Source organism: Hippocampus zosterae, chromosome 4 (assembly GCF_025434085.1).
Source record: "Hippocampus zosterae strain Florida chromosome 4, ASM2543408v3, whole genome shotgun sequence".
In the NCBI taxonomy this organism is placed as follows: Eukaryota; Metazoa; Chordata; class Actinopteri; order Syngnathiformes; family Syngnathidae; genus Hippocampus; species Hippocampus zosterae.
In genome coordinates, this window is record NC_067454.1 from 27,354,647 (window position 1) to 27,368,275 (window position 13,629).

The 13,629-nt window shown below is 50.3% G+C and overlaps 1 protein-coding gene across 9 annotated transcripts in view; it reads left to right on the top strand.

Moving 5' to 3' along the window:
- Window positions 1-13,629, top strand: part of LOC127599714 (serine/threonine-protein kinase BRSK2-like) — a 122,781-nt gene that overhangs the window by 87,570 nt on the left and 21,582 nt on the right. The gene's annotated exons all lie outside the window — the stretch shown is intronic.

The window sequence follows — 13,629 nt, forward strand, 5'->3', positions numbered from 1 at the left end:
CCTTTTGTATAACCTCCTTTGACATCAAACCCAAATGCTTTTCATCTACTCATCCATCAAAAATAATAGAATATTTGATATTTTTTCTAGCATGGACCAGGTCGTGATGAATAACAGTGATCAATTAACAGTTGAACATCATTCTCATTTGAGTCACTGCTGCTCCAAAGATCTGAGATCAGATGTCACTCAAGCCATCAATTGTTTTATATATATATATATATATATATATTTCAAATCCTGCCGACAACGCCAAGCGGCTGGATAGCTCAGTTGAAGCGGCTGGATAGCTCAGTTGATAAGGCATCGGTTTGGCATACGGGAGACGGTGGTTCGAATCCCGCTTGGGGCAAAAATGAGCACATAACACCATCCAGTGTGGGTCCTTGGGCAAGATCCTTCACGCTACCTCATACAATGATGAGAGACAATAAAACGAATGACATGCCGGCTCAGACGTCGCCCGGCCAAACAAGGTCTGCGTCAGGTGCTGGGGAACCAGAGCACCTTGATGAAAAATGGGCTACTGGAACAAAGCGGAGATGGGCGAGAGGCGATAACATGGCTCTGTTGGAATGCTACTACTCAAGCAACCCTAGTCAGAGGGGTTACTTCGAAACCCACAGTCACGGTTGACCGCGAAACAACTAGTAGCTCAGTGTTCCAACATCCACAAACGGCAACTGCTGTCGCAACTTGAGATTGATGAGGTACAACGCAGGTTCCATGGTGAAGGGCCCCAGGCTGCCAGATCAGAGGAGGAGGTCATACAAGAGATTGGGAGGCAAGCCCCAATGAATGCAGATGATGAGATTGGGTGGCCAGCCCCAATGAATGAAATGCTGAGCGAGGCAGCAACTGACCTGAAAGCTAAGATCATGGCGAGAATGAAAGCTGGGCAACCTAGAAACCGATTACAACGACTATGTGAAGTACCATCTGAAAGTCTCATAGAAAGTGTGAATGCAGCACTGAGGGCGATCCCTACCGTAACGATCAAAGAAACCAATGAGCTGATATACGCTTCAGCATCAGTGATCCTGGAGACTCTGGGCTGTAAGAGCAACCATGGAAGCCATGAGATACGTTACCCACCATGGAAAAGACGGTTGGAGGCTAAGATCAAGGCGGCCCGGAAAGATGTGAGTCAATTGACGGAGGCCCAGAGAGGTGTGATGAAAAGGCCGATACCCGAGAGGTACATCCAGATGACCATACCTGAAGCACTCGAAACTGCCAAACAAAGGCTCCAAGCCTTGTCCAGTCGCCTAAAGCGGTACACGAAAGAGAATGAGGCCAGACGAATAAACAGGCTGTTCGCAACACAACCTGCGAAAGTGTACGCTCAGTGGCAGGATCCTACCAACAGAGCCGACCCACCAAGACTGGAAACTGAAAGGTACTGGAAAGGCATATGGGAGAAGGAGGTTGCACATAACAGCAGTGCACAATGGCTGGTGACCCTGAGAGAGGAGCACAGCAACCTCCCTGAACAGAACCCAGTTACCATAACAGTGGCAGACATACAGGAAAGAGTCTCAGATATGAAGAACTGGACAGCACCAGGCCCGGACATGGTCCACACCTACTGGCTAAAGAAACTCACAGCACTCCATGAGCGCCTAGCAGTACAAATGAACCAGCTGCTGAGGGATGGGACTCCTCCAAACTCCTTGGCTTACTCGCAGTTGGAGGGTTCCCCCCGAACGGGGGGACAAATCAAGGAACCAATCCCTGCACCCCGAACGGGGTGCCCTTACGGCCGTTTTTTTTTTTTTCGGCTAACCGCCCCCTGAACCTGGCAGGGTGGCGGGCGGACCTTTTGCTCCAGGCGGGGGACATAGAGACAAATCCGGGGCCCACACAGACACTCTCACGCACGCAACAAACACACACACAACAAACTACCTGGACATGCGACATTTGCACACAACAGATTACAAGAAGACAGACATCCTTCAGATGCAACCACCACACACCACACTGGGTACACAAACATTGCACAAACATAAACACTAGACAATACAACATAACATGGAAATGCAGACTACATCCCAAAACACCACCACGAACAACAACACCTCGTAGGACACCAACAGGCAGCAGAGCACAAACAGACCAAAACAACACACTCGCCTCACCAACACTACCCTCAAACGCAACACGGACAGACAACTCCAACAGAGATACAACAAACACAAGACCACCCCCCCAAACCTGGACCTGCAATAGCTGCAATAGAATCATCACACGCAGACAAACCTCACTCAGATGCAACTCAACACACCCACACTGGATACACAGACATTGCTCCGGCATCACCACCCGCCAATACACAAACACGTGGACATGCAGAACACACACGCAAACAACAAACACCCCAACACCACAACCCCCGAACAACCCACAAAGAACAACACCCACCAACAAAAACAACAAACACACACTGACCATACTACAAATAAACATCAACGGCATCCAAAACAAGAAAACAGAACTAGAAGAACTCGCCTTACAACAGCACGCAGACATCATCACCATACAAGAAACCAAACTAGAAAAACAACACAACACACCTCGTCTCACCAACTACACCAGCATTAGGAAAGACAGAGAACACAAGGGAGGAGGAGGACTGCTCACATACATTCACAAATCAGTCACTTTCACTCCCATGAACATCCCCAACAACATTAACACCAACACTACAGAAATTCAAACCGTAAAGATTCACATAACCAACCACAAAAGACTACACATATGCAACATGTATATACCCCCCAGAGATACCACCCGACCAGACCACGCCACAGAAGACACAGACATCACCAACACCTTCCAATACATAAACTCGCTGAACAACACCATTCTAACCGCAGACATCAACGCTCACTCAACACAATGGCACTCTCCCTACGACGACCACAGAGGCACCCTCATTGCAGACATACTACAGAACTCCCAACAAATCACTCTAAACGCAAACACACCTACCAGAAAACCTACAAACATCAACCAACAACCAACATCACCGGACATCACAACAGCCAGCAACAGCATCACAAACAGAACAACATGGACCACAATACACGCACTCAGTTCAGACCACCTTCCTATCAAAATCACACACAACACGCGTGCTCCTTTCCGCCTACAACAACACCTTCAAACTTACACAAATTACAGGAAAGCAGACTGGGAAGGATACACCTCTGAAATAGAATCAGCACTGGAGAACTTAACCATACCTGACAACATCCACACAGCCAACACCATGCTCACAAACCTCATACTTACAGCAGACAAACACCACATACCCCACGGAAAAATAAAAAGCAAATCACTTCTCCTACCACAACACATCAGAACACTCATCAGCCAAAGAAACGACATCAGACAACAAAACCACCAAGACCCACGCATCACAGACCTAAACAAAGAAATAGACACACAAATCCAAAAACACAAACAAGAGCTATGGAAAGAACACTTAACGGATGCATGGAACCACAGACACAAACAATACATACTCTGGAACACAGTAACAAGACTATCAAACAAAGAACAAAAAGCACCAGAAAACACCACAATACAGTTCGGACAACACACGGCAATATCCAACAAACAGAAAGCACGAGCATTCAACAAACAATTCACCAACATAATACAACACAAAACCAACAGAACATACAGACAACTACAACGCAAAATACGAAAACTCAACACCACGCCCATAACCATCACAGAACAACAAGTCAAACAAGCACTACAACGCTCCAAAAACAACAACTCCACAGGCCCAGACAACATAAACATCAGACATCTGAAACACCTAGGCCCCAAAGCAATAACACTACTCACACACACTTACAACACATCACTCAACACCAACACCATCCCCGCAATATGGAAGACTGCAAAAATAATCCCAATACCAAAACCCAACAAAAACCACGCACTCGGCCCATCCTACAGACCAATAGCACTACTCAGCCCAATAGCCAAAACAATGGAAAAGGTAACACTACCCTTCATTACCAACAACACTCAACTACCCTCTCACCAACACGGCTTCCGAAAACAACACTCCACAACCACAGCACTACACCACATACACAACATCATAGCCACAGGTTTCAATCAACAAAAACCACCACAACGAACAGTTGCCATAGCCCTAGACATGTCCAAAGCCTTTGACACGGTAAACCTACACACACTCACAAACAAACTCAACAACACTAACACCCCAAACATCATCATCAAATACATCTTCAACTATATAAGGGGACGCAGACAATACACTCAATACCGGGGGGAAACATCAGAACACAGAAACACGAAAACGGGGGTACCACAGGGGGGAGTACTTTCACCAACACTATTCAACATATACATGGCAGACTTACCACAACCACCTCCAAATGTACACACAGTTACATATGCAGACGACATCACCATTCTATCCACACATGTCAAACCACAACAGGCACAACAACAAGTACAAAAATATCTCCACGACATATACAACTGGACAAAACAGAACCAACTCACACTCAACGCAGACAAAACCACCACCACTCTGTTCACACCGGATCCGGCAGAATACAGCAACAGGCTCACTTTACAAATAGATAACACCACCCTACCCACAGTCCGCGAACCCAAAATACTGGGATTAACATGGGACCCCAAACTCACCTTCTCAAAACACACACAACACACTCTAACCCCCCACAGTCCGCGAACCCAAAATACTGGGATTAACATGGGACCCCAAACTCACCTTCTCAAAACACACACAACACACTCTAACCCGCGCCAAGCAATCAAACAAAATACTTAAAGCCTTAACAACCACTCACTGGGGAAAATCCAAAGAAACTATACTCACCACATACAAAGCAACCACACTCACACGCCTCGAATACGCAAACACTATATGGTCACCAACACTATCGGACACAAACAAGACAAAACTCCAGACCACACAGAACACAGCACTCAGAATAGCAACAGGATGCACACAAGACACAAACATACAACATTTGCATGAGGAAACAAAAACTCTCCCACTGAACACCCATCTAAAACTACACGCATCGCAAATCAGACAAAAATCCCAACACCCAACCCACCCACTACACCCACTCACTCAACAACCACCACCACCCAGACAAAAGAAACAAACAATCTTCCACAACAACAACTACACACACAACAAAGACACAGCACCACAGGACACCAACAACGACACCATAAAGCAGAACATGAAAGACATACACACCCACTTTGTACAAACACACTTGGACACCAGACAACACAACAAAGTAATACATGCACCAGCACCAGAAATAGACCCATCAGAGCAAGACCTACCACACAGAACCAGACAACTCCTAGCACAACTCCGAACCAACAAATCACCAGCCCTCCACTCCTACCTACACAACATTACACCGGACACACACCCAACACCACTCTGTGCGCTATGCGGCACGCAAGTGCACGACACACAACACCTGTTCACCTGCACAAACATACCCACCACACTGACTCCGGAGGACCTCTGGCGAAACCCAAGCGGAGTGGCGGCCCTGCTCGCCCGCTGGGCGGCGGAGGGGGGTCTGGGGATCCGGGAGACGGAGTGAGGGCCCGGTCCCCCAATGTCGGGGCACGGGTGGGGTCGACAACAACAACAACAACAGGGATGGGACTCACCCAGAATGGCTAACCGAAGGGCGAACGATCCTGATCATGAAGGATCCCTCGAAGGGTGCAGTTCCATCCAACTATCGGCCAATAACCTGTCTCTCCACAACATGGAAGCTCATGTCAGGCATCATTGCGGCTAAGATAAGTGGACACATGGATCAATACATGAGCGAAGCACAGAAGGGCATTGGTGGAGATACTAGAGGAGCCAAACATCAACTCCTGGTTGACAGAACAGTCGCACACGACTGCAGCTCCCGACGTACCAACCTGTGCACAGCTTGGATTGATTACAAGAAAGCCTATGACTCGATGCCACATACATGGATCACTGAATGCTTGGAGTTGTATAAGGTGAACAGGACCCTAAGAGCCTTCGTTGCGAACTCGATGAGGATGTGGAAAACCACACTTGAAGCCAATGGCAAGCCACTTACCCAAGTGTCCATCAAATGTGGCATATACCAAGGTGATGCACTCTCCCCACTGCTGTTCTGCATAGGACTGAACCCCCTAAGCCAAGTAATCACCAAGACAGGCTATGGATACCGCCTCAGAAATGGAGCTACAATCAGTCACCTCCTCTACATGGATGACATAAAGCTGTATGCTAAGAGCGAAAGGGACATAGATTCCCTGATCCACACAACCAGGATCTACTGCAGCGACATCGGGATGTCATTCGGGCTTGAGAAATGTAGTCGGATGGTGACTCAGAGAGGAAAGGTAGTCCGCACTGAAGGAGTCTCACTCCCAGAAGGAACAATAGCAGACATTGAGGACAGCGACAAGTACCTTGGTATACCACAAGCCAATGGCAACCTCGAACTGGCAACAAGGAAAGTGGCTACGGCCAAATACCTCCAGCGAGTGAGGCAAGTCCTAAGAAGCCAGCTCAATGTCAAGAATAAGACCCGGGCAATAAACAGCTATGCCCTGCCAGTGATCAGATACCCTGCAGGAATAATAAGGTGGCCAAAGGAAGAGATTCAGACCACGGACGTTAAGACCCGAAAGCTCCTAACCATGCATGGAGGGTTCCATCCCAAATCCAGCACCCTGAGACTGTACGCAAGCCGAAAGGAAGGAGGCCGGGGACTAGTGAGTGTGAGAGCCACTGTCCAGGATGAAACATCCAAGCTCCATGAATACATCAAGGAGAAGGCTCCAACGGATGACGTACTCAGAGAATGTCTCAGACAATGGGGAACAGAAGATGAGGCGCTGGAAGAGGGACCATCATGGGAGGACAAGCCCCTGCACGGGATGTACCACCGGACCATAACTGAAGTGGCTGATCTCAAGAAGTCCTATCAGTGGCTAGAGAGGGCTGGCCTGAAGGACAGCACAGAGGCACTCATCCTGGCTGCTCAGGAACAGGCCTTGAGCACCAGAGCCATCGAGACCCAGATATACCACACCAGACAAGACCCAAGGTGTAGGTTGTGCAAAGAGGCACCTGAGACGATCCAACACATAACTGCAGGGTGTAAGATGCTGGCAGGGAAAGCCTACATGGAACGCCATAACCAGGTGGTTGGCATAGTCTACCGAAACATCTGTGCGGAGTATGGACTGGAAACCCCAAGGTCAAAATGGGAAACACCTCCGAAGGTGGTGGAGAATGACAGAGCGAAGATCCTGTGGGACTTCCAGATCCAGACTGACAAGATGGTAATGGCGAACCAACCAGATATCGTGATCATAGATAAAGGGCAGAGGAAAGCCGTTGTAGTGGATGTAGCGGTCCCAAGTGATGCAAACATCAGGAAGAAGGAACATGAGAAACTCGAGAAATACCAAGGGCTCAGAGAGGAGCTGGAGAGAGCCTGGAAGGTAAAGGTGACAGTCGTGCCTGTGGTGGTCGGAGCACTCGGGGCAGTGACCCCCAAACTAGATGAGTGGTTGCAACAGATCCCTGGAACAACATCGGACATCTCAGTCCAGAAATGTGCAGTGCTGGGAACAGCAAGGATACTGCGCAGAACCCTCAAGCTTCCTGGCCTCTGGTAGAGGACCCGAGCTGAATGAGGGACGGACACCACCCGAGAGGTGAGATGAGGATTTTATATATATATATATATATATACATATATATATATATATATAAAATGTTTTTGTTTCCCCCCTCCGTGAGTCGTCACCTTACCGTGGTGGAGGGGTTTGTGTGTCCCAATGATCCTAGAAGCTAAGTTGACTGGGGCTTTATGCCCCTGGCAGGGTCACCCATGGCAAACAGGTTCTAGGTGTGGGGCCAGACAAAGCACGGCTCAAAAGACCCCTTCTGATGAGTAAAATTAATGGATCTCAGTTTCCCTTGCCCGGACGCGGGTCACCGGGGCCCCCCTCTGGAGCCAGGCCTGGAGGTGGGGCTCGTTGGCAGGCGCCTGGTGGCCGGGCTTACACCCATGGGGCCCGGCCGGGCACTACCCGAAGAGGCAACGTGGGTCCCCCTTCCCATGGGCTCACCACCCATGAGAGGGGCCAAAGGGGTCGGGTGCAATGTGAGCTGGGCGGCAGCCAAACGCGGGGACCCTGGCGGTCCGATCCTCGGCTGCAGAAGCTAGCTCTTGGGACATGGAATGTCACCTCTCTGGCAGGGAAGGAGCCCGAGCTGGTATGTGAGGCAGAGAATTTCCGACTGGATATAGTCGGACTTGCCTCCACACACAGCCTGGGTTCTGGTACCAGTTCTCTCGAGAGGGGTTGGACTCTCTTCCACTCTGGAGTTGCTCACGGTGAGAGGCGCAGAGCAGGTGTGGGCATACTCATTGCCCCCCGGCTCAGTGCCTGTACATTGGGGTTCACACCGGTAGACGAGAGGGTTGCCTCCCTCCGCCTTCGGGTGGGTGGACGGGTCCTGACTGTTGTTTGTGCATATGCACCAAACAGCAGCTCAGCATACCCACCCTTTTTGGAGTCCTTGGAGGGTGTGCTGGAGAGTACTCCTGCTGGGGGACTTCAATGCTCACGTGGGCAATGACAGTGATACCTGGAGGGGCGTGTTCGGGAGGAACGGCCCCCCCCGATCAAAACCCGAGTGGTGTTTTGTTATTGGACTTCTGTGCTTGTCACGGATTGTCCATAACGAACACCTTGTTCAAACATTAGGGTGTCCATATGTGCACTTGGCACCAGGACACCCTAGGCCGCAGTTCGATGATCGACTTTGTAGTTGTATCATCGGATTTGCGGCCGCATGTTCTGGACACTCGTGTGAAGAGAGGGGCGGAGCTGTCAACTGATCACCACCTGGTGGTTAGTAGGCTCCGATGGTGGGGGAAGATGCCGGTCCGTCCTGGCAGACCCAAACGTATAGTGAGGGTTTGTTGGGAGCGTCTGGCGGAATCCCCTGTCAGAAGGAGTTTCAACTCCCACCTCCGACAGAGCTTTTCCCATGTTCCGGGGGAGGCAGGGGACATTGAGCCCGAGTGGACCATGTTCCGTGCCTCTATTGTTGAGGCGGCCAATCTGAGTTGTGGCCGTAAGGTGGTTGGTGCCTGTCGTGGCGGCAATCCCCGTACTCGCTGGTGGACACCAGCAGTAAGGGATGCCGTCAAGCTGAAGAAGGAGTCCTATCGAGCCTTTATGGCCTGTGGGACCCCAGAGGCAGCTGACGGGTATCGACTGGCCAAGCGGACCGCGGCTTCGGTTGTCGCCGAGGCAAAAACCCGAGCGTGGGAAGAGTTCGGTGAGGCCATGGAAGCCGACTTCCGGACGGCTTCGAGGAAATTCTGGTCCACCATCCGACGTCTCAGGAGGGGGAAGCAGTGCACCACTAACACTGTGTACAGTGGGGATGGGGCACTGCTGACTTCGACTCGGGACGTTGTGAACCGGTGGGCAGGGTACTTCGAAGACCTCCTCAACTCCACCAACACGCCTTCCTTGGAGGAAGCAGAGCCTGGGGACTCTGAGGTGGGCTCTCCTATCTCTGTGGTTGAAGTCACCGATGTTGTTAAAAAGCTCCTCGGTGGCAAGGCCCCAGGGGTGGATGAGATCCGCCCGGAGTTCCTCAAGGCTCTGGATGTTGTGGGGCTGTCCTGGTTGACACGCCTCTGCAACATCGCGTGGTCAACAGGGAGAGTGCCTCTGGAATGGCAGACCGGGGTGGTAGTCCCTCTTTTTAAAAAGGGGGACCGGAGGGTGTGTTCCAACTACAGAGGGATCACACTCCTCAGCCTCCCTGGTAAGGTCTATTCAGGGGTGCTGGAGAGGAGGGTCCGTCAGGAAGTCGAGCCTCAGATTGAGGAGGAGCAGTGTGGTTTTCGTCCCGGCCGTGGAACAGTGGACCATCTCTACACCCTTAGCAGGGTCCTTGAGGGTATGTGGGAATTCGCCCAACCAGTCTACATGTGTTTTGTGGACTTGGAGAAGGCGTTTGACCGTGTCCCTCGGGGAGTTCTGTGGGGGGTGCTTCATGGGTATGGGGTACCGAACCCCCTGATACGGGCTGTTCGGTCACTATACCACCGATGTCAGAGTTTGGTTCGCATTGCCGGCAGTAAGTCGGAATCGTTTCCAGTGGAGGTAGGACTCCGCCAAGGCTGCCCTTTGTCGCCGATTCTGTTCATAACCTTTATGGACAGAATTTCTAGGCGCAGCCGAAGCGTTGAGGGGGTCCGTTTTGGGGGCCTCAGTTTTACATCCCTGCTTTTTGCAGATGATGTGGTGCTGTTGGCTCCTTCAAACGGGGCTCTCCAACTCTCACTGGAGCGTTTCGCAGCCGAGTGTGAAGCGGTTGGGATGAAAATCAGCACCTCCAAATCTGAAACCATGGTCCTCAGTCGGAAAAGGGTGGAGTGCCCCCTCCGGGTCGGGGAGGAGATCTTACCCCAAGTGGAGGAGTTCAAGTATCTTGGTGTCTTGTTCACGAGTGGGGGTAGGAGGGAGAGGGAGATCGACAGGCGGATCGGTGCAGCGTCTGCTGTGATGCGGACGTTGTACCGGTCTGTCGTGGTGAAGAAGGAGCTGAGCCAAAGGGCGAAGCTCTCAATTTACCGGTCGATCTACGTCCCAACCCTCACCTATGGTCACGAGCTATGGGTCGTGACCGAAAGAACGAGATCCCGGATACAAGCGGCTGAAATGAGTTTTCTCCGCAGGGTGTCCGGGCTCTCCCTTAGAGATAAGGTGAGAAGCTCAGTCATCCGGGAGGGGCTCAGAGTCGAGCCGCTTCTCCTCCACATCGAGAGGAGCCAGATGAGGTGGCTTGGGCATCTGATTCGGATGCCTCCTGAGCGCCTCCCCGGTGAGGTGTTCCGGTCATGTCCCACCGGGAGGAGACCCCGAGGAAGACCCAGGACACGCTGGAGAGACTATGTCACCCAGCTTGCCTGGGAACGACTCGGGATCCCCCGGGGAGAGCTGGAAGAAGTAGCTAGGGAGAGGGAAGTCTGGGCTTCCCTGCTAAAGCTGTTGCCCCCGCGACCCGGCAACGGGTAAGCGGTAGATGATGGATGGATGGATGACAATCTCTGCGCGCATTCGCAACGAAGTGCATCAAAATGTATAAATAGTGATATTAGTGATTGTAGATCGTCAATGTACATTGAGACAGACACTGCTCTCCTGACGTCGTTGAAGAATTGCAGATTTAACTGCTCATGGACAATTTGGCTTTATTGGAAGTGAAAAGTATATATATATATAAAAGAAAGAAAAAAAGTGTTAAATATCTTATCTGTCCTGAGTTATTGATAATTAATCATATATATATATATATATATATATATATATATATATGATTAATTATCAATATCTCTCTCTCTCTCTCTCTATGAGAGAGAGAGAGAGAGAGAGAGAGAGAGAGATATCGGGTGGTGTCCGTTCCACATTCAGCTCGGGTCCTCTACCAGAGGCCAGGAAGCTTGAGGATTCTGCGCAGTATCCTTGCTCTTTCCAACACTGTGCCTTTCTGGACTGAGATGTCCGATGTTGTTCCCTCTATCTGTTGCAACCACTCATCCAATTTGCCCAGAGTGCCCTAACCACCACAGGCACGACTGTCACCTTTACCTTCCAGGCTCTCTCCAGCACACTTGTACATATTAAGAAAAGCCAGACGTCACAGCGTTTAAAAATAAATATATATACTATATCATTTGATGGACACTTTGGTAAGTGGTTTGCCATTGGCTTCAAGTGTGGTTTTCCACATCCTCATCGAGTTCGCAACGAAGGCTCTTAGGGTCCTGTTCACCTTATACAACTCCAAGCATTCAGTGATCAATGTATGTGGCATCGAGTCATAGGCTTTCTTGTAATCAATCCAGGCTGTGCACAGGTTGGTACGTCGGGACCTGCAGTCTTGTGCGACTGTTCTGTCAACCAGGAGCTGATGTTTGGCTCCTCTGGTATCTCTACCAATGCCCTTCTGTGCTTCGTTCATGTATTGATCCATGTGTCCACTTATTTTAGCCGCAATGATGCCTGACATGAGCTTCTATGTTGTGGAGAGACAGGTTATTGGCCGATAGTTGGATGGGACTGCACCCTTCGAGGGATCCTTCATGATCAGGATCTTTCGCCCTTCGGTTAGCCATTCTGGGTGAGTCCCATCCCTCAGCAGCTGGTTCATTTATACTGCTAGGCGCTCATGGAGTGCTGTGAGTTTCTTTAGCCAGTAGGTGTGGACCATGTCCGGGCCTGGTGCTGTCCTGTTCTTCATATCTGAGACTCTTTCATGTATGTCTGCCACTGTTATGGTAACTGGGTTGTGTTCAGGAACGTTGCTGTGCTCCTCTTTCTGGGTCACCAGCCATTGTGCACTGCTGTTATGTGCCTTCTCCCATATGCCTTTCCAGTACCTTTCAGTTTCCAGTCTTGGTGGGTCCGCTCTGTTGTTAGGACCCTGCCACTGAGCGTACACTTTCGCAGGTTGTGTTGCGAACAGCCTGTTTATTCGTCTGGCCTCATTCTCTTTCGTGTGCCGCTTTAGGCGGCTGGACAAGGCTTGGAGCCTTTGTTTGGCAGTTCCAAGTGCTTCAGGTCATCTGGATGTACCTCTCGGGTATCGGCCTTTTCTGGGCCTCCGTCAATTGACTCACATCTTTCCGAGCCGCCTTGATCTTAACCTCCAACCGTCTTTTCCATGGTGGGTAACGTATCTCATGGCTTCCATGGTTGCTCTTATAGCCAAGCATCTCAAGGATCACTGATGCTGAAGCGTATATCAGCTCATTGGTTTCCGTGATCGTTACGGTAGGGATCGCCCTCAGTGCTGCATTCACACTTTCCATGAGACTTTCAGGTGGTACTTCACATAGCCGTTGTAATCGGTTTCTAGGTTGTCCAGCTTTCATTCTCGCCATGATTTTAGCTTTCAGGTCAGTTGCTGCCTCACTCAGCAGTTCATTGGGGCTGGCCTCCCGATCTCATCATCTGCATTCATTGGGGCTCGCCTCCCAATCTCTGTTATGACCTCTTCCTCTGATCTGGCAGCCTGAGGCCCTTCACCATGGAACCTGCGTTGTACCTCATCAATCTCAAGTTGCCATTTGTGGATGTTGGAACACTGAGCTACTAGTTGTTTCGTGGTCAACCGTGACTGTGGGTTTCGAAGTAACCATTTAGCCCAGATTATCTGCATGTAACCCCTCTGACTAGGGTTGCTTGAGTAGTAGGATTCCAACAGAGCCATGTTATCGCATTTCGCCCATCTCCGCTTTGTTCCAGTAGCCCATTTTTCATCAAGGTGCTCTGGTTCCCCAGCACCTGACGCAGACCTTGTTTGGCCGGGCGACGTCTAAGACGGCATGTCATTCATTTTATTGTCTCTCATCATTGTATGAGATAGGCATTAGCGTGAAGGATCTTGCCCAAGGACCCACACTGGATGGTGTTATGTGCTCATTTTTTGGCCCCAATTGGGATTCGAACCATATATATGTTTTTTTTTTAATGCTGTGGCAT